A 27207-nucleotide genomic window follows, 5' to 3' on the forward strand; every position below is an offset into this window, starting at 1 on the left:
CTAGACTCTTAACTGAACTGGTGCATTATAACCTTTTATAACCTGCTTACGGAACGACCAGGGTTAAGTTAATGATTGATGGTTCGTTCAGGTCATGTCTTGAGTGCATTTAGAAATTCAGGATTTCTTCCTCTCACCCTTAAACTCATTCTTTCCAAACTCTTTCTTTCTTTCTTTCTTTATTTCTGTAACTTGTATGCAGAGCCGTCGCATAGACTGTGCGAACTGTGCAACCGCACAGGGCCTTGCGCCACTAGGGGGCCTCGCAATCCTGAAGGTTTTTAAAAATCTAATTATTTTATTTTTTTGTCCCCACCACTTTTTAAAACATCTCGAATGTAACAATTCTAAAAATAAATAAAAAATCTCCAGTTAACTGGCAGAGCATTCATTTCGTTCGTTTTTTTAAATAAGAGACGATCTAGCGCTGAAATGTGTTTTTTAAATCAAGTGATCAAAGTGCTCGTTGCCGCTGCGATCAGTGGCGCGGATACAGTGTTTTCTCGTGTGGCTCGCGCACACACCTTCACACACATCTTCATTTGGACGCGCGCTTCAATCCATTGCGGATACTCTAACATAATGCACACAAATGTGTCCCTGCTTGATATACAACTACTGATGAACATAATCGGTTTTGATGATTACAAACTCGTATAACTAACGTTATACGAGGAAAAAAAAACATACGAGTGCGGATTCGAACCCAGAACCGCTGACACGCTTGGCGAAAATTCTACCACCGGACCATTAAGATATAAGTTGGTTAAGTAGGCGAATTTATATATGTAAAGTATTCACATAAATTCTCGCGCTGACTTGATGTAAAGCAACTCGTTGCACAGTTGATTTTTTTCCCTCTGAAATAAATAGCAAAAAGTCATAGATGAGACTATGTGCATGATTATGCTGTATTATTCTACTTGATAAAAACGTATTGCAGCGAGATTATTCGTGCAATAGAACTAGAACAGCTAACGTTACGTCCGTGTGTGACTGTTATTCATGCGCAATTGAGCATCCACATCAAAGAGCAGGGCCTCGCATTTCAAGTTCGCACAGGGCCTCGCACCCCACCTGCGACGGCACTGCTTGTATGAATGTGTGTGTATATGCGTGTGCGTGTGTTTGTGTTAGGTACTTTTATGTGTGTTAGCATATAATCAATAAAGTATTGTTTGTATTTGAAAAGAGAAGTATTACTTGTGTTATGTGCTTACGAATTTATTGTCTTGAACTGCGATCTAAGTTACCGATGCTTTTACCCTTGATTTATTTCTTAATTTACTGTTAGCTGGGGATTATTCTTTCTTGGCCAGGAAGATATTATATTTCCTAGAGTAAATAATTGTTTATGCTTTCTGTTCATTGGATGAACTGATAAAATGATCATACTATTGATTCTGCTACAGTAAATTCTGAAAATAATTAAATTATTAATTATTGATCATAATCCGTTATGAATAATAATTAGTTATATTTATACGGGCGTATAAACGCTACAATACTATGAATTAAATTAATCTGGATTAGATGTCAAAAATTATTTAAAAATGAAGAGTAAGTGAACAAATACAATAATGCATCATGCTTGTTTTTTTTGGGCAAGTTGTGCAGTAACAGTCAGATGTTCAATTCCAAGTCAGTGGAAACATGGGCCGGTTTGCAGATCCCCTAGCTAAACAACGGCACAATTTCTGCTGAAAATCTGGAGCAAGGGCTCGTTTCCAACAACATTTTAAAAGTCTTTTTTTCTGAAGTAGATCTGTCAGAAAACTTTTTATGTACAAAATCAGCACTTTTCTAACGTGTCACTAACGTGTGTAACTAATGTCACTTACGTGCAAACTAAGGGATTTGAAGGCCTGCATATTTCCAGATGCCTGTGCCTCACTGACAATCATACACCATGCAAACTACAGAGCTGATGGTTCTGACATGTGGATAGTTATTTATCAGATTTTCAAACTGACAGGTGGATTTGTGTTGTTCCAAGAGCCTACAGATTTAAAGTGCACAATAATGATGGGTTTCTTTTAGTAGTATTCTAATAATATACCCCAAATGTTTGCCAGCATATATTCAACAGCAATATCATCTGCTTGTCTGTCTTCTACCTCTAACCATCATAATCAACAGCCACAAGGAAATAAGTATTACCATAAGCATTCTAAATGCATAACCATCAAACGCTTCCAAACACAATGACATCTTTGTTAACAAGATTGCTTTACAGTAGCCTATAAGAGTTTGGATTTCACTTGTTTCTCTTGTTTGACTTATATGTCCTACTGTTTAATGTTAGCTGGAACTAAATGCGATTTAATAAGATAATATCAGTTTTAAAGTAGCCTAATTGTTGTGAAATCTCTCCCTTAAGTATTAAGTTGGCTACGTGTGTGACGTTTTAAGTTGCATTGTACGCAAATAACATAGTGCAGCGTTCTCAGCACGTACGGACTCAGTGTAGCGTCACTCACATGCATTAAAGGTGAACTAAGTAACTTTTTTTACCTGAACCGAACAGCTTCGGAGTCATTGGAATAGTTATATGACTTTTTTCGGGTTGAATGGTGGTCGTCTCGCACCCCCCAAGCGCCTGTGAGCTGAAAAACCACCCTTGCAACTTTGGGCCGGGCGGGCCGCCTCAGCGTCAGGAAGTAACGCGTGATATAAGGTCTCGTGATGAAACGTATTGCTTTACGACAAAAAAATCTGCTAAAATTCTGTCATTATTGCGCTCCCTCACGCTGTTCGAACTCGAATGAAGAAGACATTTTAAAGAATGTCCTATCTGCTTTGATGTCGTTGATCTACTAGCCTCTGGTATCTGAGAGTCGCCAACAAGTTTTTCGACAGTGTTGTGAAATATATATTCCGAAGCTGTAGGGGGAGCTCTATAGAGAAACCTGTGAGCAAAAAGCAAGAATACAGCGAAGAAATTCCCGAAACTGCATAGCCCTGCTTTAGGTGACAGTTGACCACATAGATATCTAGATGTCTTAAGGCGGAGTCTAGAACGGCATCACACCGGCGGCCATCTTGTAACAGGGAAGCTTTCTGGCGAGCTCTGTGGTGTCTGAAGTAAGGTGAGTGATCAGCACGAACACAAAACCTCTTATCTCGCTGAAATCTTGACGGATTTACAAACGATTTGGTTTCTTACAAACGTTATTAACATGGCTATAATTCTGGATGCTTGAACATGTTTAAATATATAATATAATATTTATTGATAAGTATGCAGTGTCATAACTACATCTCTGACGTTTATAACAAACCAAACCGTTTGAAAATCGGTCGAAAATTTAGCAAGTTATGGTTATTTAAAAGTACATGCACCATTAAAACACAATGTTACGAGTGAGCGAGCTCCCTGTGGCAAGATGGCCGCCGTGTGCAGACGTCGACCTCCATTGGCCAGCAGCTCGGACGAGACATCTAGCCTTTATTATATGATATCTATGGTTGACCATGCAAAGGATCAGAGAGAAGTTGTATTTTTTTATTTTTTTATATTATTTAACATTAGCCAGTTGGCGAAGAGTTCTTCATTTTTGAACATTGTTTTGAACATTGTTCTTCAGTTAGGCTACTTAAAAGCAAAGAAAGGTAGGTCGTTTATTTACTTATTTTTGCGGTTGGATCCCGTAGCGCTATATTCTCTACTGCATGCTTATGCTTCTCTCTAATGGACAGTCTGTTCAATATTTCTGGGAATGATTGGGCATGATGTTTCAGGCCTATAATAAAAGTTTACCTTTTAGTAGCGTGTGATGTGCGTGTGTTTGCGTGTAGCAGAGACAGCGCACATCAAAGAGCGCGCGTCAGAGAGAGCTTAAAGTGATATTGATGTTGGTCTCGGGTCGGGTTCAGGCTGAAAAATTGCAGCCGTTGTCGGGCTGGGGCCGGGTAGGGCTTGAACACCACGGGCCAGGGCTGGGTAAGGGCTGGAGTTTTTGGCCCGTGCAGGGCTCTAACTCAGTGTAATTGCCTAGTACTCACTAAGCTACTCCAGTTGAGCGATCATATCGCGTGCACACATTCATGCACAGTGTTTATGTGCAAGATAAAGTTTGTGACAAAGTAAGTTTTACTGATTGTTAATAACACAGATTGTCACGCTGTATCACAACTGCGCTGAGTTAGACAATAGCCGCGTTTCCACTGTCGGGCCAGGGCCGGGCCGTGCTAGTGCGTTCCAGGGCCAGTCGCGTTTCCACTGTCACTTCCGGGGCTTGATCGGGGCTTACTCGGGGCCAACGGCCAGGATTTCTGGCCCGTCGAATACCTTGGGCCAGAGCGGGCCAGCTCGGGCTAGAGGAGTGGTTACGAACAGAGGCGGAGTTCACCTGAGTCGGGAGACGGCAGCGCCGGATGATTCTGTCAGCATTAAAGACTTTTTAAATAATTTAACTTGCGTTCATGTTTGAATGCCTTGTGTTTGTGATGCAAAAGACTATGCGCGCTAACCATTACCATAGTAAACATAGTAAACGCTTGAAGATACGCATAGTAAAAAAACATACGCTTGAAGAAATCAGACCAATCATAAAGGCTATCACAGTCATGTTTTTATTTGATCTGTCAGTAGCCTACGTCTCGTCTCTTTATACCGGAGTCGGACTATCATAAAATAAAGCAACTTTTTTTTCGGGAGCTTCCTCTGTTTCTCTGACTGAAAATATCTGAATGGGAGTCGAGAGAGTGCTAAAGCTCCTCAGGTCATATTTTTGGTGGCATATATTTGTAGAAATTATCATTCTTTCTAAATGTGATGTAAATATGTCCTGTAACTACCAGATAAACAGTAACAGACGCGACTGAAGAAGTAAGTGTGTCCTCTTTCTTTTGTGAAATAGACCTAACGGTAATTTATTTCTGAGTGACTAATGTGCAATTTTGACATAAATTAATTCATTATGATCAATGTATCACTTTTTATTGTAAACCTGTGGTAAAACATTGATGCTTGGGTTTTAAATATTCAAGTAAACAACAAAAATGCCAGCAAACGGCCGCTTTTATCATGTTTGTTTTCAACGCTGTTTCCAGTGATTTCTGATTAGTTTTCTGATAAAACTTCCATTTGTTGGTGAATGGGTTAGTGTGACGTTGTTCCAGAGAGGCATGTTACGGGCGTGTTTTAGTGAAGCGCTGTGGAGCTTCTGGCCCGACAGTGGAAACGCAGGCCCGGTGCTATTAGCCCGAGGCTATCAGCCCGGCACGGCCCGTTTAAAGCCCTGGCTCGCACTGGCCCGACAGTGGAAACGCGGCTATTGTTTGTAATGTTGCTCATGTCTAGCAATCTTTCTAAGTGTAATTTGATCCTGCTTATCCCACTAGCATCGCGGCTAGTATTGTTCATGTTTACTAAGTTACTATCGGATTTTTTGGGCGGGGCTAAAACGGGGGCTCGATGACGCACTGGAGTCCCTGAGCTCCTGGACACGACCCTACTTGATGACGCATTGGAGCCGCTGAGGCTGCCCCCTCCCCTATCAGTTCGCCGCTCAATCGCGAGTTACAGTCAGTATTATTTACTACAGCCTACAGTTTGCTAGCTAGTAGCTAGCTATGCCTTCGTCACGGAAATGCGTATTACCTGGATGCGATCACTTACAAAACAGTTCGGTGTCCTTATTTAAATTTCCAAACAACGATCATATCAACAACAGGTGGATTAATTTTGTGAAGAGCCACCTTGATGGAGAGCTGAGGATCACCACCAACACCCGCCTCTGTAGTGATCATTTTACACAGGATAGTTTTATAAACTTTAGTCGGAGACAACTTGAATTCACTGATAATCCGCTGTTACTGGTGAATGGGGCCGAGCCGACTATCTCCCGCCTCGGCCTTCATCCTCCCGTCGCGCCGACAACTGGTGCCATCATCGGCAGTGCGTGCCCGCGAGTCAACTTTCCCGTGAGTGGGCGTGGTTTCAGCGCAGCCAGCGGACACGCCCCCAGCGTTTGAGAGCAGAGAATACTGCTAATTTTTTCACGATTTTGATAGCTTATTTTATTTACTTGGCTGCTTTTTTTATCATTCAAATTTGGCTGGGTGGCTAATAACACATTTTTCTGTGGTGTGACAAACTAAGAACACATACTTCATTTTGACTTTACAGGGACTTTAAAGGGGTCATATAATGGTACATGCACTTTTACAAGTTGATAGTACTGAAATGTGTGTTGGCAGTGCCTGTACACAACCATCATAAAATGATAAAAAATCCATCCAGTGTTTTTTTTTTAAATCTTCTTATATGCTTTCCCCTCTCTCTAATCAAGCTGTTCTATTTTGTGACGTCACAAAATCGACGGCCCTCCCACGATGGTTGATTGACAGCAGCGTTTCAACACAGACCCGCCCTCGCGCCCTCGTGAGCGAGCTGTCAATCATAGCCCGCGCGGACCGGCGCGTTCATTGTTGATAGCTGGAGCACTGTCAATGAGTAGAATGGCGTCTAAGCGATTGTGGTGTTCAGTTCTTGGGTGTAATAACGAACACAGCAGTCATATTGATGTTCCTAAATCCGTACAGCTGAAGACGCAGTGGCTGAGTTTGTTTTCGAAGGGAATATTCCCCACGATCAACGTCAATGCTTTCATGTTTGCGCGAATCATTTCACCAGACTGCTTTACAAATGAGGTGAGAAAAAAGCTGGTTATTTGCTAAGAAGAAAAAAGGATCAGTACCAACTATTCGTGTTCCTGCTGCTCCTCCAGAAGAACAAGTGAGTGTAACGTTTTATTGACCTTTATATTAATCTTTGCAAATTACTTGCACGCTTCACGATGAATGCGGCTATTTTTACACTCAGGGTACATTACGGCATGTTTTCTATGTATGACGTTCTCAATATAATTCATAATCCCATGTTTATAATGAACAACGCGTTATGGTTATTGTGTTATGGTTATAACAAACGGTGTACGCACAGAACAGAGGGGCGGGGTGAGCAAAGCTTATTATCATTTAAAGACCCATGCACTTAAACGGCGTGCTGAAAACAGAGCTGTTTTTGACCAGGTAAAATTTGTGTTTTCTTACAATACTAATGAGAATTTTTAATTAAAGTATATTACAAACTTTAAATTTAGACCCTAAAGAATCATATTAGCTTGTACAAAAATGACATTATATGAGCCCTTTAAAGGGTTAGTTCACCCAAAAATGAAAATTCTGTCAGTAATTACTCACCCTCATGTTGTTCCAACCCCGTAAGACCTTCGTTCATCTTCGGAATACAAATTAAGATATTTTTTTATTAAATCTGAGAGCTGGATCACACCTCCATAGGCTTCTAAGACACTATAACTTGCTGGCCCAGAAAATGTATTAAAGACATCGTTAATATAGTCCAAGTGACTATATTAGTGACTATATAGATTGACCAGTGGCTCAATCTTAAGTTTATAAAGCGACGAGAATACTTTTTGTGCGCAAAAACAAACAAAAATAACGACTTTATTCCACTTTTCATTTCCTTCTCTCTGGGCCTCGAGTCTTTTCACATAGTGTTTAAGCGTAGCCCGTCTGTGTTGCACGTCACCACATAGGCTCACTATTGGGCGACGCTGGTCATGTGTGTGATACGTGGTGACTTGCACAGACGCGCTACGCTTAAACACTACGTGAAAAGACTCGAGGCCCAGAGAGAAGGAAATTAATAGTGGAATAAAGTTGTTATTTTTGTTTGTTTTTGCGAAAAAATTTTTTTTCAATTTCATTGCACTGTGCAGTTTGTTATTGCAGACTCATACTAATATATTTCTCGATTTATATTTGATGTAAGTTATCAGTGCACTTTACAGAGATGTTTATATTTGAGTTTACAATCTCTTAAATTGTTGAATATATTTAGACAGTGAGTATTTATTTCTGTTATATTATTTATTTCAGAAACTACCTCAAGTACACTATTATGTGTATATGGTCACATCTTGTGCATGATTTGATGACTCCGACTCCCTGGCCAGAGTTCTGCAGCGGTCAATAATATAATCCACCAGCTTTCAATGGGGGCAATCCCCAACACTAATATTGATGAATATACACTCTGAAAGCAATTCTAAAATTACAGTCAGCACACTCTTTTATTGTAAGATTACAACTGCTGTGTAAGTTGTTTATTTATTTTAATAAGTCATTGCTTGATGATATTCTCAAAGGGCTAGACTTGAAAATGATAGGCTACATAAAACAGAAATAGGCTACTGAGTTTTGTTGAAGGGACAGTTCACTCAATAATAAAGATTCTGTTATATACTCACCCCCTTGTAATTTTAACGTCATGGCTTTTAGACTATGACTACAATACTCAGAAATGCGACAAAAAATGCCACAATATTTTAAAATGTATAGTTGGATATTATCATGTGAGGTGGGGTAAGTTAGTTAATTAAATAACCAATGCCACATTTGTTATTTATGTCGTTACAAAGCACATGGGTATTTCTTCCATGTTACAGCAAACACAGTGTGACACATGATTTGCTCTTCATGAACAAATGACTTTTACCAGGTTATTTTAATGAATTAATGAATTCATTAAACATCCTTCAAACATGTTTGTGAGTTAAATCAGAATCACTCAGTTACTGAATCGGTCTGGGGTGCGCTTCCTTTACAACGATGCAACTCACTGCTTAACCACCATAGTACGATGCATAGTTGTAGAAACTAACTAGCAAAGCGATTGCACCTCTGTCATTTGAACAACGGCATTTCAACAATATATGACTGTCGTTAATGACATCACGTGCAGGTTATGTAATAACTTCTGCCAATTAATCGATTTGAGATTGCAATTAATATATTTAACATTATTATAGTTACTTTACATAAACAATAGAAAGCTGGTAATTTTTTACTCATGTTAACATGCAGTCGGGTGAATTCAGGTAAAGTGGGCCACTTTTTGTTAATCATCTGCGTAATTTAGATACCTAGAGTTTTTTTTTTTTCTTTCTATTTTGTTACCTTTAAAGTCTTGCTGTTATATTTCAATTTGAATACAGTTCATATAATGTGTTATTTGCAAGGTATACACCAAAAAACATTTTGAGATCATGCACTCCAGATGAAATTCTTTTCAGTTAAAGTGGGCCTTTATCAATAAAATGATCCTGTATCTTAATTAAAAACACATGGTTTATGAACACATTATCATTCAAACATAATCAACAACGTATTTAACAAACCCCATATAGCCTAGGCAGAGTGAAATTCATAAGATAGAACATGTTGGGGGACATTAAATTTGATGAAATTTGAATATCAGAATATTCAGAAATCAGAATACTGATGAAAATGAACTCTACAAACTAAACACATGCCACAACAAATGGGCTTACAAAAAAACAGTATGTTTTAAAATAATCAGTGAATGTGAATGTGAATGTGAAAAATAACCAAATAACCAGTGAATGTCAAATTATGTAATGAATTTGAGTATAATTACTGAATTACTGACGTTTAAAGCCGTGTAGTCTGAACTAGGTATTAGAGGTGTGGCTACACCCACCAATGTCATAGACCATTTGAGAGCAGACGTCACAGTTACGTCACTGCAGCTCAGCTGCGTGCGCATTGTGGCAACAAATGGAGGGAAATGGGCGAAATTTCCCTCCCTTTTTTTTTTTGTGCCTTTGGCTGTCAGAATCTGAATCTAAAAACAATATGGTCTTAATTTTTATACAATACTGTGGTCAAACACGCCATTTGAATCCAATGGTTGCAAGCCATTAAACAGACAGACTGGACTGATGGAACCTGCGACGATTACCCATATTAAAACAAGAATTTTATGTAAAAAATAGATCTACATATCTACAAATTTTACAATTCTGACTTTTTTTCTCCCAATTGTGAGGTATGAAGTCCGAATCGGGAGAAATAAACTCGCAATTGCGAGAAAAAAAAAATCAATGTTATAGTTTTAAAGTTCCCCTGTAGTCAAGAATTGTATCCCTTAAAACGCATCTTTGATCACATAAATTACATATTTAAATGTTTTTCCAGTGAAAAAAATATATTTATGCCTTAAAATACCTTGAATGTATCTACACCCTTACTTCACTTGGTATCCGTGGATTCATGAATATGCAAATGAGCCCCGCCTCCCTCCATACAGGGTTGTCTACAAGTCGATGGATGTATCAGAATGGTAATTCGTTTTATGCATTGCTCTCTACAACATCGGACACAGAACAGTAATTAATAATGATTAGCCTTTTGCTTGATACATTATCAAATATCTAATAATGTGTTGCCAATGTTACTCAAACCATGTTCCCTTTCACCATCTCAGTCTGCCGTCTAAAAATCAGCATCCTTAGAAATGCTTTGAACTACTAAGAACGTCAGTGGACAAAGGCATAGTTCATCATAACATCATAATAAATAACATACATAATTCACCCGCTATATTGCTAAATGTACACAATTTTTCATATCAACAGAAAAATATAACCTGGCTTCTCTTGAGAATCCCCTGCTTCAGAGATTAGTTATTGATATGCTAAAGCCCGCCCCCCTCGTGACTGCATTGGTTACAAGGTAGTTTGTGATGTAAGAAACACAGTCGATTTCAAACCACGTTTTTGAGTCTTTGCAGTTTGGAGAAAATACTCAGCAATGGTGTTGACTTGTGAATTTTTTCATGGTTTGTCCTAAAGCATATTAAAAACACCACAAAGACATAATTATAAACAACATTAAAAAATGTCACCACAGGGGGTCTTTATATGTTAACTATGTGAAATGTTATAGGCTTAAATATTATTCCATGCTTTATCTGTAGGGCTAATACATTATGTAGGTCTATTGTTTACATCAAATTCATGCTTTAATTGTATGGGTAATATGGGTAGGCCAGTATCTGATGTGGCCACCAGCTGTTTTAAGTACTACAGTGCATCTCATCCTCATGGACTGCAGCAGATTTGACAGCTCATTATTATTATTATCTGCAATCCTCATGTCCCTGCTGCAGGACTATGGCATGACTATGGCTTAACACTAATGGACTATGCTATGCGTACCGTACCGGGGTTTGCTTTGACAAATGGATTAACATGTAGTGCCTTGACTTATGTGTATCTGGGCTAGCAAAGCCAGAATTATTTAACTAGAGACTTTAACAATGTAAACCTTGGTTCCATACCCTTAGGTTTGTTTAACTATTGACCTAAACCTGCTACTGTATGTGCCTGAGCCAATATGGCTCAAAGTTATCTAATTAGAACGGACACTGACTACGTTTACATGCAGCCAATATCCGGGTTATGGTCGGGTTAGGGTCACTATTTGGGTTTCTGAAACATTCGGAATAACGCGTTTACATGCGTGAGCAGAGAGAGTTACTCCTGTATACATGGAATTTACAATATCCCGATGTAAACGGCGACGCGCGGTTAGCGTCTGGACGTACGGACTTCCTTAAGACGCAATATGCGTCATTTCCGATTCTTTTTCCTGTATCCAAAGACAACAACAACAGCAGCAGCAGCATGCGGATGATGAATAGTTCGGGGCAGATGGCGATCGCCTTTGTTTGCGCTTTCCTCCTCGCTCCAAAAGTGTGGTGCTGTGCTGCGTCTCGCCATGTTTACCTCTACTTCTTGTTTACTTCCGGTATACTGCACGCGGGTTTTTGTATGCGCCGTCTCTACTCAAAAGACCAAGATTCCTTGCGAATAGAACATGCGCAGAACACAAATCAATGTCCCTTTTGATGGGGATATGCCGATACACGTTTACATGACCAAATATTCGGGTTAGAAAGGGGGTACCCCAGGTATAATATCCGGGTTTTTAAAAACCGGGATATGAGCATATCCGGGTTTTTGCCGGTGTTTACATGGCCGTGCGCGACCGGGTTATTGCTAATATCCCGGTTTTGAACGGGCTATTGGCTGCATGTAAACGTAGTCACTGTGTGACTTTAACAAATTATATCACCTGAGCAAGTGTGCATGTGTTGCAGACATCGCCCTGGAGGTCAACTCAACAGATGAGAATGTGTTTGTTTTTTCAATAAAAGAGAGAGAGAGAGAGAGACAAGAGTTTGCTCTTAGTCAAGCGGTCCTCTGTGTTGTCTTTATTTAAACATAAATTCAAAACCATGAATAAAATGCAGTATTATTAGAAACAGTATTCTTAACTGTGAATAAATATATAAATATACATATAAATTAAAATGTATATAGGTTTACCCTATTACAATTATAATCATTAATTATTATAATACAACTATTATTATTTTTATTATTATATGTAGGCCTAATTGAATTCTTAAATTGTAAACAACTGGCGAACTCCTCTGTGACGAAACAGTAAAAAAACCTATTCAATAAAAAACACATACATTTACTTTACATACAAAGGATGTGAGTGATTGGTTTTCTCTGAAACATAATAATTTTAACTAATCTTTTTCAAAAAAGAGTGAGAGAGAAGAGTTTGCTCTTGGTCAAAGGTTGTCTGAAGGGTTGTCACGGCAACTCAAGCTCTCAACTCTTTCACCCAGAAAATGCAGTTCTATAATCTTACACTCAAGTCAATAAAAACATATTAAAAATGCATGTGAATTATAGTTCACCTATATGCACATTAAACAATACTGTATGTATACAAAAACAATTTACTACACTCCTGACTCAACGTAATGTTGGGGGTAACACTCTTCCAGACAAAGAAAATAGTGCATTCTAATTTCCTTAAGACTCTTTTGTTACTTATTGTCTCTCAATAAGCACATACAGAGTAAGTAAATGGAGTAAATGTAGTGTAGGCCTAGTAAATTGTTTGCATTGGCATGGTTCAAATCATACTTATCTGACCGGTATCCATTTGTAGCAGTATATGAAGAGGTGTCATATCGATCACAAGTTCAGTATGGAGTACCACAAGGCTCAGTACTAGGACGGTTGCTTTTCACCAACATGCTGAAAAATATCCTTAGGAGGCACAGACTTAGTTATCACTGTTACACTGATGATACCCATCTCTTTATTTCTTTGCGTCCTGACGAATCATACTAATTCCCAAAATTAACGGATTGCATAGCTTATATAAAAAAATTGGATAATTAGTAATTTCCTACTACTCAATTCAGAAAAAAAAAACAGAGATTAAAATTTTTAGACCAAAAACTTCTGCACGTAATAACTTAGAATACGGCTGCTCTGTCAAGTCTTCGTCATCAGTTAGGAACCTGGGTGTGCTCTTTGATATCAATCTTTCATTTGAAAGCCACGTTTATAGCATCTGTAAAACAGCATTTTCCATCTTAAAAGTTTCTATCTAAATTACGGCATATGCTCTCAATGACAAATGCAAAAAAGGTAGTTCATGCGTTCATGACCTCAAGGCTAGATTGTAATGCTCTTATGGGTGGTTGCTCTGCATGCTTAATAAACAAATTCCATCTGCTCCAAAATGCAGCAGCTCGAGTTCTTATTAGAACCAGGAAGCATGACCATTATAGCCCGGTTCTAGCAACACTGCATTGGCACAGATTTTAAAATCTAGCTAATTTCTTACAAAGCACACAATGATTTAGCTCCTCGATACTTGAGCGAGCTCTTAATGCATTATATAGTCATTCACGTCTATTACAATCTCAAAATTATGGACAATATCAAAATCAACTGCAGACAGTAGATACTTTTATGTAGCACCCAAACTCTGGAACAGTTTGCCTAGCCTTGATCGGGACAGACACAATCTGTCAGTTTAAATCTAGACTAAAAACACATCTCTTTAACCTGGCACACACATCATCAAATTTGTATTATTCAAATCAGTTATTTGATTGTTAGGCTGCAGAAATTAGGTTAACCGGAATCCGGTCCGTATCCTGATCAGATGGTGGAACTGCACCTAGACACGACCACAATGCAGCCCTGAATGTCAGCAGAGATCCTGTCAACTAGACAATGCCCTGTGAATGACCCTCGTCGACAAGATCCTCAGCAAAGACCACAAGAACCAGAGAAGTCCCCTGCACAGACCCTATGACCAGCTTTGTCTCCATACTGGTGTGATGAATCCTATCTTCAAGCAAAAGGAACTCGATTAAATATTTGAATGCTACCGATCCACAATCTGATTTCTGAATCATAATCACACCGCATTTGTTTGTTGACCAGAGGAGAACCCCCGACTGAGCCTGGTTTCTCCCAAGGTATTTTTTCTCCATTCTGTTACCTGATGTCGCCCATGGCTTGCTTAGTTGGGGACACTAAATAAACAACAAAATTATTGATTTGACTGCACTGACACTATTGGATGAGAACTGATTGGAGCTGGACAATGACATCACTGTTTTCTGCAGAACTGCTTTATAGATGAAATGAACTAATGTGATATTTGATGATCTTTACAATATAAAGGGTAAGGGGATGTTCATGAATGGCGCATCCCGGGAAGCAGTTGAAGATAGGTTTCGTGATAATGGAGATGGAATGTAAATGCACAATTTATGCAACTGAAAGAGCAAAAAGTGGGGTTAAGCGATACAATCTTGCAGTGTTACATACTGTATAATCGAGGCTGAGAAAAAAACCCACAATGCTGCAGTCAATAGGTTAATAATAGTAATAATAATAATAATTTGTTACATTTATATAGCAGTTTTCTGGGTACTCAAAGCGCTTAACATAGAAGGGGGAATCTCCTCAACCACCACCAATGTGCAGCATCCACCTGGATGATGCAACGGCAGCCATATTGCGCCAGAACGCCCACCACACACCAGCTTATTGGTGGAGAGGAGACAGTGATGAAGCCAATCAATATATGGGGATGATTAGGAGGCCGTGATGGACAGAGGCCAAGGGGCAAATTTGGCCAGGATGCCGGGGTTACACCCCTACTCTTTTTCGAAGGACATCCTGGGACTTTTAATGAGCACAGAGAGTCAGGATCTCAGTTTAACGTCTCATCCGAAGGACGTGTTAATGCCGTTATCTCTGTTTTCCATGTTCTTGGAGTAAATATGTTTACACAGCTTTTTAAAAATGCAGTGTGCCGGTGTTTAACATGCATTTGGCCAATCAACATACACTTATGTCACTGGTAATTCCTATATTGCTGGTTTAGACCCTACTCTGAAGTAGAATCTATTTAGTTCCCCCAAAAGGAGTTCATAGAACTAAAATCATTCCTAGTTCCTGCGGTGCAAACACACCAAAAAGCGTGTACTTCTGCCAATAGTTCTAGGAACAATGAAAAGGTTCCCCCAGTGCGAAATCCCCTATTAAGTTTGGTCACGAGAGTTGGGTTCACGTCTTTTATACATTTTTTATTTATTACAAATATGTGTTATAATGAGTGTATTAAGAGTATAGAGCTCTTGCTCTCTCTCAATGTAAAAATTATTACGTGTTTTTTTGCTGAATTGTTATTTTATTACAATTTTTAAATGGATGTTATGTCACAGAGGAGCTCGCTAGTTGTTTACGATTTAAGAATAATAATGTAATTGAAAAATGTAATTGAGAAAAGAGGTCAAGTTCATAAATAGGTTTAAAAAGTATTTTTATGTGCATATTATTTTTGTAATAGTGTAAAAGGTCTACCGTCAGTTTGTGATTGCAGATGATATGTTACACTTACCCGAGTAATACTTCAGAGTTCAGTCTGCTGTGTGAAAAAGTCTGAAACATTTGAGTGCATGTTGTAAGGATTTATTTGTTTATGTATTTGTTTGTTTATTTATGTTTATATGTATATTTATTCACAGTTAAGAATACTGTGTCTAAAAATACATTTTCTTCATGGTTTTAAATATTATGTTTAAATAAAAACAACGCAGAAGACCGCTTGACTAATAGCAAATTCTTGTCTTTCTCACTCTTTTATTGAAAAGACAAATTCTCATCTGTTGAGTTGACCTCCAGGGTGATGTCTGCAACATTTGTGGGTGCTCGTCCGGGATCTGCTCCTGAAGTCAGCAGGAAGTCGATCCAGAGATTCTTGGGACTACAGATCTGTTGCAGACCTCGCCCTGGAGGTCAACTCAACATATGCTTTATGCATTTATTTATATTTTGCCATGTTCAAACAGCTCCCAAAAGCAGGGTCATGTGACACACAGCAAAACACAGGTTAACATGCAAACCTCAACATTCTTCATTAAAAATACATCATTTTGCTTAAAACGTTACCATGCAAGCTATGCTTGGTTATAGCCTCACAGCAAGGTTGTCTTCCTTCTGTTGCTGCTGTAGTTATTATTGACTCAAAATGCATGTTTTAATGCTAGCTTTGCTTATGCTTAATTATTTACTCCCTGCATCATACACAACTTGTAATACAACAAACATGATTTTGTACAGGTGTATTTACTACCGCCATTGCTGCTGCTATCCACTCAAAAAGCATACTCATGCTAGTTTGCTTATATGCTTAATTATCCACTCTGTATCAACACAACTTGTGAAACATCAAATATGATTTTGACCATGTATGTTTGTTTCATGCAGATCATGCAAAATTGTTTACTGTTTTTAAATAATAAAGACAGTTCGCTTATCGTAGTGATTAAATTTCAGAGGAACTCTGCAGGACTAGCTTACAAAAAACAATGAATCAGACTATTTGAATGTTGAGCAAGCAATATGATTGGCTGCAGGATCAGCAGAGGCCAATCAGATTGTACCATGCAGTAATGATGTGATTGCTTGTAGATTGCATGTAAAGGACCGATCAGCCTGCACCCTCTAGAGTTACATAGATATACAGTATATGGTGTTCTTATTATATAATGGCTCACGATGCTAAGCATGATGCGCGGCCAGCAACACCAGTTATGAAACACTTTATTCTGCGTTGTATAGATTTGTGGAGTTAGACACGGGATATTCCTGGAATGTTCCTGATATAAAGAACACATAAGTAGCCGCTAAGTTAATTGCGCTTAACATTCTCTCTCCCATTCAGTTACAATGCAAAAGAAAAAATGAGCATGGAACATAAATTGAGTAACTTGAGAAATCACATTAAACAAGGAAATAGTTTAAAGAGCACCTATTATGCCCTCGTTTACAAGATGTAAAATAAGTCTCTGATGTCCCCAGAGTGTGTATGTGAAGTTTTAGCTCAAAATACACCGCAGATAATTTTTTACAGTATGTTAAAATTGCCACTTTTTTGGGGTGAGCAAAAACCCAAAGGGTGAGGGTTTTTGAGTGTATCCCTTCAGATGCAAATGCAAATTAGCTGCTGCTCCCGGCCCCCTTTCAAGAAGAGGGCGGAGCTTAAAGAGTGGAATGAAATGAAAATATCAGAACAGAAACTCTCAGTAGCGGTGTTCACTTCGACCCGGAATCGGACAATAATGCCCAAAGAGCCAGATAATATATGCTGTATGGAGATAGAACAGGTATAGTTAAGTTTATTACAGTTATAACTTATGCTGTCATCTTGCTTTTATCGACTATAAATACAAGCCTGCTGTAGCGGACACTGTACGAATGGTCGGAATCGTATATCCCAAAAATATACTGATGAGTTTAATGAAGTTTATTGTAAACAACATTGCACACAAAAAGATGAAGCATCCATTTTACTTCAGAAAATCACTGAATAAACACAGTACAAGAAGTGCGCATTAAAGTCTTATAATAATAATAATAATAATAATAATACATCACACTTGTATAGCGCTTTTCTGGACACTCAAAGACGCTTCACATGGGGAATAAAACAAACAAAACAAAAAGGGTTTTAAGGAAAAGCTAGTTTGAACAGGTGGGTTTTGAGTACTGATTTGAAGTTTGGTAGTGAGTCGAAATTTCTAATGGATGTCGGGAGTGAGTTCCAGAGGGTGGGGGCAGCGATAGCGAAGGCTCGGTCTCCCAAGGTCCGGCGGTTAGTGCGGACGATCGGGGTAAGGCGGTTTGTGCCAGCTGAGCGGAGGTGGCGGGTGGGTTGGTGCTGTTCCAGGAGCTCAGTGAGATAGGGCGGGGCCAAGTTATGGAGGGACTTGTAGGTGAGGAGGAGGAGCTTATATTGAATGCGATAGTGAACAGGTAGCCAATGGAGCTGCTGGAGAACAGGGGTGATGTGTTCTCGGTACCGGGTGTGGGTGAGGAGGCGGGCGGCTGAATTCTGGATATATTGCAGTTTTTGTAGTTGATTGGTAGGAAGTCCGTAGAGAAGGCTATTGCAGTAGTCAAGTCTTGAAGTTATAAATGCGTGAATGAGGATTTCAGCTGTTGACAGGGTAAGGGAGGGGCGAAAGCGGGCAATGTTGCGGAGGTGGAAGAAGGATAGTTTAGTGATATGGTTGATGTGTGTTCGGTATGAGAGGGTGGAGTCCATTATGATACCAAGGTTTCGGACAGAGAGGGAGGGGGTGACATTATGTCCGTCGATAAGGAGAGAAAAATTCTGAATAGAAGAGAGGAGAGATTTTGGGCCGGTGATAAGGAGTTCTGTTTTATTGCTGTTGAGTTTAAGAAAGTTATTGTCCATCCAGGTTTTAATGTCGGAAATGCAATTGGTGATGGTGGAGAGGATAGCCGGGGTGATGGATTTGGTGGACATGTAGAGTTGGGTATCATCGGCGTAGCAGTGAAAATGGAGTCCATGGTGGCGGATGATCTGACCGAGGGGAAGCATGTAGATGGTGAAGAGGAGGGGGCCGAGCACGGAACCTTGGGGGACACCATGGGTGACAGGGGAGGTGTGGGAGTTGCAGTTGTTAACAGAGACAAAGTGGTGACGGTCAGAGAGGTAGGAGGTGAGCCAGAGAAGTGCTGTGCCAGAGATGCCAATAGATTTAAGACGATGGAGGAGGACAGTATGGTCTATTGTGTCAAATGCAGCGGAGAGATCGAGGAGAAGGAGGATGGATATGGAACCAGAGTCGGCAGCAATGAGCAGATCATTTGTGACTTTAAGAAGTGCTGTTTCTGTGCTGTGGTGTGGACGGAATCCGGATTGAAATGTTTCGAAGATTTGAGAGGAGTGGAGATGTTGGTGAAGTTGTGTGATGACGGCGCGTTCCAGAATTTTTGAAAGTAACGGGAGATTGGAGATGGGTCTGAAGTTGTCCAGATTGTCAGGGTTGAGGCCAGGTTTTTTCAGGAGGGGTGTGATGGACGCAAGTTTTAGCGGAGATGGAACAGATCCAGACGTAAGGGAAGTGTTGATGATGATGGTGATGAGAGGGATGAGGATTTGTTGACAGGTTTTGAAGAGGGGAGAAGGGATCGGGTCAAGCTGGCAGTTGGAGAATTTCATGGTTGAGAGGAGTTTGGAGGTGTCAGAGGTAGACAGAGGAGAGAAAGAGGAAAAGCTGTGGTGTGTGAGCGGAGTGAGTTGATATTCAGAAGGAGGAGAAGCGGAGGAAGTGGATGCTAGTGAACAGTGTATGGTATGGATTTTAGTATGGTAGGATGACAGGAAGTTATGGCATTTGTCTGTAGTGAAAGTGGAGGTTATATTGTCCTTGGGTTTGGTCAGTTTTGCAAATGTAGAGAATAGGGTGCGGGAGTTGGAAGAATTTGAGTGGATGAGTTGTGAGTAGAAGTTGGACCGGGCAGTTTTGAGAGCAGAATTGTATGTGGTTATGGCGTGTTTGTAAGCTTGGGCATTGACAGTGAGACCGGATTTTTTATGGATCCTTTCAAGTTGTCTTTTTTGTCTTTTGAGAATGTGAAGATCTGGGGTGTACCAAGGTGCAGAGGTGGAGAAGGAGACTGAGGCAGTTTTAAGGGGGGCTATTTGGTTGAGGCAGTAGAGAGTGTGTGGTTGTAGAAGTTGACTAGATCAGAGACAATCGGATCAGAGGGAAGCGAAGAAGTAGAGATGGCATGGGATATGGAGGAGGTGAGAGAGATGGGACTAATGGATTTCAGGTTTCAAAATGTAATTGTTCTTTTGCGTTTGACGGTAGGTGAGGGGGTAATGATATCCAAGGTGATGGCCAAATTATCAGAAATTGTCCAATAAACTCTCTCTGTCCCTTGCATTATCATCAACATAAACAGCGAATTACACTAAATTACTTGTTACAACTAACAGTAAACAAATATATACAGACCTTTTCAGGGGTGCTTAATAAACTGATAAACTTTATATCCGTAAAACAACTCTGATGAACTGTAAAAAAGTGTGCACTCTCCCTTTCATTACTGCCGTGACCAGTATCACTCCAGAGACTATAAGCTGGATCACAAACAGTTAGTACAGATCCATCCTCGAGTATCAACGAGAGTACATGAAGACTGCTATGTTCATTCTTACTTCCAACAACAAAACACCTCAGTTGCTTAGGAGACATTCTTGTCTACAACTGCTCCGGTGTCGAAACAATGGCAGACTGTGTACAGCTCACTCAGGGCGGGTCTATGCTAAAACTGCAATGTCAGTCAACAGTCGTGGGAGGGGCCTGTGCAAATTGACGTCACTTTTTTTATTTTTTTATTTTTTTAACCAAACGAACCAAACTACAAGTGTGAATGTAATGAAGTACGTTGTTATAGGAAGAAGGAGGTGGGAACTGGCAAACTTTCAAACACTTTAAAATAAAATAAAACAAATACAAACCGAAAGGACAGGTGGCAGCCCCTCACGGATGACTGCCGCACACACATAATAAAACATAAACAAAATACAAAGTAAAAGTCCAGGGCTGGTCCTCTCTCGTCCTTCACTGTCATCGCTCCTTTTATGCTTCCGTAGCTCCTCCGTGAGAGATACGAGACCGGTGCAGCGTGCAGGTGTCACTCATCATCAATCACGCCACCGGCTTCACACCGTTCTCTCACGGCCCTCGGCCCCGCCCCGCTTGCCACAGTGAACACACCCTTAAAATCTAAGGGGATACTTCAAGTAAATATATTAGTTCAAAGAGGTTTAGTTGTCAAAAAAGTTGGGGAATCCCTGCATTCCATGTAAATATGAATTTATGTGAATTTGTACATTTTAATGTGTTTGAAAACAAAAGCCTTCCAAAGACAGTAAGACATGGTTAAATGACTCGCTGAGGGATAATTCACATAATTAATATGTTCATCAGGAGCTGATTAGATATGCAATGTTGAGAAAACACCTGTCAAATGAGAAATGATTTCTGTAAATCCAGTGATAAAATGTTGTGTGTGTGTCTCAGTTTTCAGTGATAGTCACATGACTACTGCAATTCCAAAAACCTGGAAGTCCCTCTGAACATACATAAGCCGTAGACTTTTTTGGAAAGGAAAATACTTATTTTTAATAAGAATTATGAATAATTTACTGCCATTGTGAAAATAACATGGAATCATGGAATCTGTTACAATGGAGGTTGCAGCAGAGATGAAACTGGATCTAAGTGCAGCAGTCTTTTATTAAACAAACTCAAAGCAGATCAGGATCAGGATCAGGATCAGGATCAGGATCAGGATCAGGATCAGGATCAGGATCAGGATCAGCCAACAAATTGCAACGTTATGAACTGACAAAGAACAAGACAGAACACAGGGTTTAAATAGATAGAACTGAAGAGCAAATTAACAAGACACACCTGAATTGAACTAATAATCAATCAGAAACTATAGAAACAAACAGGCAGGGGGCAGAGGAAGAAAGAATTGAACTAATTAACAGATAAACCAAACACAGACCAGAACAGAAATCAAACCAAACTGACATCGTGACACAATCAATAATTAAAAAAAAAATATATATATTTTAAAAAGTATGTTAAAATGTAACAATCTAATTACAAGTACTTAATTTTTGGAATCTCATACTGTACGTAAGCACTGACTATACTATATATATATTTTTTTTTTAAATATATACATATTATGTAACAAGAATGATCCTTTTTAAATTAATTATAATATCTAGCCTACTAATTCTTAACCCAGTCACAAAACATTTATTAAACATTATCTTTAAAAGAAAACCTTTGAAAGAAAGTCCAATATTGTCTGTGTGCACCACTGATGCACACAAGCAAGGTTCAATTGCATAAACTGTCAAAAATGTGCCAGGTCTACTTCCACCGCTCTTTGCTCTGTATGGCCTGGGACGTCGGCTTGAATTCTCATCTGAACAATTAGACTGAGAGAGCTGCTGAAATGGGTATCGCAATGGCAGAATGTAATGTGATGAGCTAGCTCTTATCACAGCTCAAAAACTTTAAAGAAAAGAGGAAACTCATTTCAAACGGCCATAATTAAATGACACAGTTGACTTGATAGTCCTTGGACCATCTGAAATTTAAATTATATAAATTAATGAGGAAAAAAATCTTTCTTTATTGGCATACTGAACTGAAGTTGAGTGCCTTTTGTGATGGTGATGGTTGACTCTTTTAATATTATATATATATATATATATATATATATATATATATATATATATATATATAATCTTTTTATTTTATTTTATTTTATTATTTTTTTTGGTACGGCACAGTTTTGAAAATAAGAGGAAACCTTGAGAGAGAGAACGATACTAAAATGTATATATATATATATTGAATTAATATATACTCAACTGAGGAAGCACTTTGATCAGCAATATTTCAGGGGTGCTCAGAGAGCAAAAACCCCAGTGAGATAAATACAGTTTTGAGATCCATATACGTGAATATATGCGAGTCAGTCTTTAGAAAGAAAAAATTTTTTTTCTAAAAACCATTAACCATAATTTTCTTGCTGATTGCAATACCAAACAAAGCTCAATTTGGTTCTATAGAGTTACAGTATATTAGGAATAAGAAGACTCCAGCCCTATAGGGTTAGAGTTACATATTTAGGTTGGACTGTGGTTATGACTGTGGTTATTTAAGCCTGATGAAAAGCCGTTTCTTCTAAATGATTTCAAACAGCACTCACCGATCATGTCTTCTGGGAATTCTATTTTAAATTCTCTTATGAACAGTAAACAAATATTTCAAGCCACTGTCTTCCTCCAGATTCTTTATTTAGATGTTATGGGCCGCAGTGCTAAATTAAACTTGCTTTCTTGCTGAATTACGGCTCCATTCAGAGGTCCCTATGTTAGTTTCCTGGTCCTTTGCCATTGCTGAGGTTCCCTTCAGAAGAGAATCTATTCTAAGTGAATGGTACATCCGTCATTTCACTGAGGTACTAGGCCTTGCTATTGAAAGCAAAGCTATGAAGTCAATGCTTATTGGGGTTAATGCAGATTTTTGACATAAGGCAAATATGAATATGTGTCTGAATGTGTCAGAGTTGAAATGGAAATTTTACAAATAACAGTAACTTGCTTGGGAAAATGAAGTGAACCTTCAATTTCATGCAAGATTGAAATCGTGCTTTATGAAAAGTTTGAGATATGTTTGAAACATTGTCCTTCGACCTGCGAAATACTAAGAACTGTAAAAAATAATCTCTTTAAATCTCTTAATTTTCAATATAACAATAGATCTTTTTTTTTATTTTTTTTTTTATTATATATATCCACCATATTGCCAAAAGTTTTGGGACGTCTGCCTTTGCATGCACATGAACTTTAATGAAATCCCATTCTTAATCCGTAGGGTTTAATATGGAGTTGGCCCACCCTTTGCAGCTATAAGAGCTTCAACTCTTCTGGGAAGACTTTCCACAAGGTTTAGGAGTCTGTATATGGGAATTTTTGACCATTCTTCTAGAAGCGCATTTGTGACGACAGGCACTAATGTTGGATGAGATGGATGGCTCTCAGTCTCCGCTCTAATTCATCCCAAAGGTGTTCTCTATCGGGCTGAGGTCAGGTCTTTATGGACCTTGCTTTGTGCACTGCTGCACGTTCATGTTGGAACAAGAAGGGGCCATCCCTAAACTGTTCCCACAAAGTTGGGAGCATGAAATTTAAAACGTCTTGGTGCTGAAGCATTAAGAGTTCCTTTCACTGGAACTAAGGGGCCAAGCCCAACCCCTGAAAATCAACCCCACACCATAATCCCCCCTCCACCAAACTCTACACTTGGCACAATGCAGTCAGGCAAGTACCATTCTCCTGGCAACCGCCAAACACAGACTCGTTCATCAGATTGCCAGACAGAGAAGTGTGATTCGTCACTCCAGAGAACACGTCTCCACTGCTGTAGAGTCCAGTGGCGGTGTGCTTTACTGCATCTGACGCTTTGCATTGCACTTGGTGATGTAAGGCTTGAATGTAGCTGCTCGGCCATGGAAACCCATTCCATGAAGCTCTCTATATACTGTTCTTGAGCTAATCTGAAGGCCACATGAAATTTGGAAGTCTGTAGCTATTGACTCTGCAGAAAGTTGGCGACTTCTGCGCACTGTGAGCCTTAGCATGCGCTGACCCCTCTCTGTGATTTTACATGGCCTACCACTTCGTGGCTGTGTTGCTGTTGTTCCCAATTGCTTCCACTTTGTTTTAATACAACTAACAGTTGACCGTGGAATATTTGTATGAGGAAATTTCAAGAATGGACTTATTGCACAGGTGGCAACCTATCACGGTACCATGCTTGAATTCACTGAGCTCCAGAGAGTGACCCATTCTTTCACAAAATGTTTGTAGACGCATCTGCATGCCTAGGTGATTGGAGCACCTGAATTCAATGATTTGGAGGGGTGTCCCAATACTTTTGGCAATTTAGTCTATATTCAGGAAATGCAACCTATGATTTACTTTAGTTGTCTCTACATTTTAAACTGTGATAGGAACTATTTTCATGTAAAAAAAAAAAAAAAAAAGTTAAGCACAAACTCTAATCAGCACAGTCTAACCACTTGAAGCTATGCTCCTCATCCAGATTATACTGAGAATTAAAGTGGATTTTACTATATGGAAATTATGTCATGGAAGTGTGACTTCGACACTCTTGCTTTTGAATTGAGCTCTTTGTAAATTTCAGGTTGTGATAGACCTGACATGTTTTGAATTTTTAGCTTTGTTTTCTTTGTTTCTGCAATGCGTAGCTGGAGATCAGACCTTAAACACAAGAAATAATAGATTATTCATTACTTCCTGTATGATATGGTTTGTATTTGCATCCCATTCAAATTCTTTCAAAGGCACAGCACTACTGACTAATTGAAAATTTCCATTCTTTGTTTTTGCAGCATTCTGCATAGTCTATCCATCCTACACTAAGTGAAGTCAGAAGCATTTTAAATTATTTCATTTCATATCATGCATATTATTTGTTTCATTTGAAACTGAAGCAAAATGAGCTTTGGGGGAGAAATGTTTCGCAAACAATTTTTTTGGGACAATTTCAGCAGTTTGTTTACCCTAATTCATGCAATAACCATTATCAGCCCTTGTGTTTACACATTATATAATTTAGCCAAGGGCAACATAGGCCAAGGTGAATAAATATGTTCAAGGATTTTTTTTTTCCTTTTGTACAATGATTTGATGGTTTGCACACAAGGAAATGTGCAAACCATATGCATATAGGAAGAAAACTTGCATGTGCATATTTTCAATAAAAACATGAATAATGATTTATTCCATTATGGAGCCTTAAAACACTTTAAAGAGCGTTCCTATATAATGACCACTTTAGCAGTAGTTAATACATACGTTTAATATCCTGGTATAGTGTTATGACATTTTTAAGATGTAGAGGTGGGAGGAATTGTGTGCGCTGAAAACATTGTTTATTTGCACACATGCTGTTTGTGTTGTTTTCACACCAGATTCACTAAAGTAATCACACAAAGCAGGCGCTATGCCCACACAATCCACAAAACGATTCAATCGATTACACATCTTCTGCCCACTGGTGGATTAGCCATAGTCCACCATCCATAAGAACGAAAACTTTTGATAAAGGCAAACTTTTATGAATTACTTTACTGATTGATTCATTGTACACATTTAATATACATGTACAAATTACAATTAAAATATACCGTAGAGTGGCAAGTACAATTTGGGGACCAATCACAAACTGGCTTATCCACCTGGTGCGCTATTGGCGGGTTTAATCCAATCCAATTCCTTTTAACCTCTCGATGATGCTCAATGGCTTCTTTAGTTTAGCAAATAAATCGCTCGAGTGGGTGTGAATACCACTCACTTTCATGTTTGTTTTTTTTGCACAACCTGCAAAAATCGCTCGATGCCATTGCTGCTTCTGCAAACCGCTGATCAATGCTCCAAACCAACACGTTTGTTGACACGTTTCCTGCCTGGAGTTTTTGCTGCAAAGTGCGTCACCTGGATCGTTGGTTTGATTGGTTGAAGGACTATCCAATTGCAGACTATCTATATATATATATATATATATATAGAGAGAGAGAGAGAGAGAGAGAGAGAGAGAGAGGGAGGGGGGCATGTATCATATTTGCCCACAAACTTCTTTTCCTTATTGTTAACCTAGTTAACCTGAATTTATTTTATTGGTTATAATTAAAGTTTCATTGATTTTGTTATGCACTTTTATAATTTTTATTAATATGTGTTTATACACTTCTTGTTGACGTTCAAAGTATTGTCAAACAAAACGGAGGCTAGCTCGACCCTCCCTCCTCCTCATCCCGTCCCCTCCCCCTGGAACACTGTTTGTTATGTTTCGTGGTCCAGGCTTGGCCAGTTTGTTTTTCTTGCTGTTTGTGGAGCATGGGCTGTCTACAGAGAGGGTTTTTTTTTTTTTACAGTGTGTTCACGGGACAGGCAGCTAGCGGATAGTGAGGAGATGTTTGCTGTACGTGACAAAAAAATGTTTGGTCTAAAAAATGCATGACATCGCTTAGAGCACCTTTAATTATTTTATTTCAGCTTTATTTCAGTGATAGATTTCATGTGTGCTTGACTACATTTCATGTCTGTATATGCCCTGTTATATCACTTGTTTGTTCACCATTTCATCAATTTTTTTTGCTGCCGTGACCAACAGAAAATGTGCAACATCCCTTCTGTTTACCACCTTGTCCATAATTGCACAACATTCATTGCGCTATAAGTCTTTTAACAACAGTAACACACATCTATAATAAGCCTAAATATTCACAGAGCAGTGCTATTGCATTATTTCAGCGACAATAAACATGCACAATAGTTAGACTGAATCGCTAATAAACCCAGATTGTGATGAAACAGAATGCTAAAGAGATGCAACCGTTTAGTGAATTATTTTGTTTAGTGTTGTTAAATAACATGCTTTACACAGATTGTGAGATGTACAGAGTGCACAGATGGCTGACCTGCATTTACTCTGGTTAAATCAGTCTGTCCTATGAGGCTGACAGCGCCTGT

General features: G+C 39.0%; 1 long non-coding RNA gene across 1 annotated transcript in view; it reads right to left on the reverse strand.

Annotated features, from left to right (window-relative positions):
* Positions 1-341: 341 nt before the first annotated feature.
* Positions 342-27207, reverse strand: part of LOC309478043 — a 384226-nt gene continuing 357360 nt past the window's right edge. Inside the window, exon 2 of the long non-coding RNA XR_014198781.1 lies at positions 342-524. This is a non-coding gene — a long non-coding RNA (uncharacterized lncRNA). The remainder of the gene's footprint in view (positions 525-27207) is intronic.

Source organism: Leuciscus leuciscus (assembly GCF_965113295.1).
Source record: "Leuciscus leuciscus genome assembly, chromosome: 16".
Lineage (NCBI taxonomy): Eukaryota > Metazoa > Chordata > Actinopteri > Cypriniformes > Leuciscidae > Leuciscus > Leuciscus leuciscus.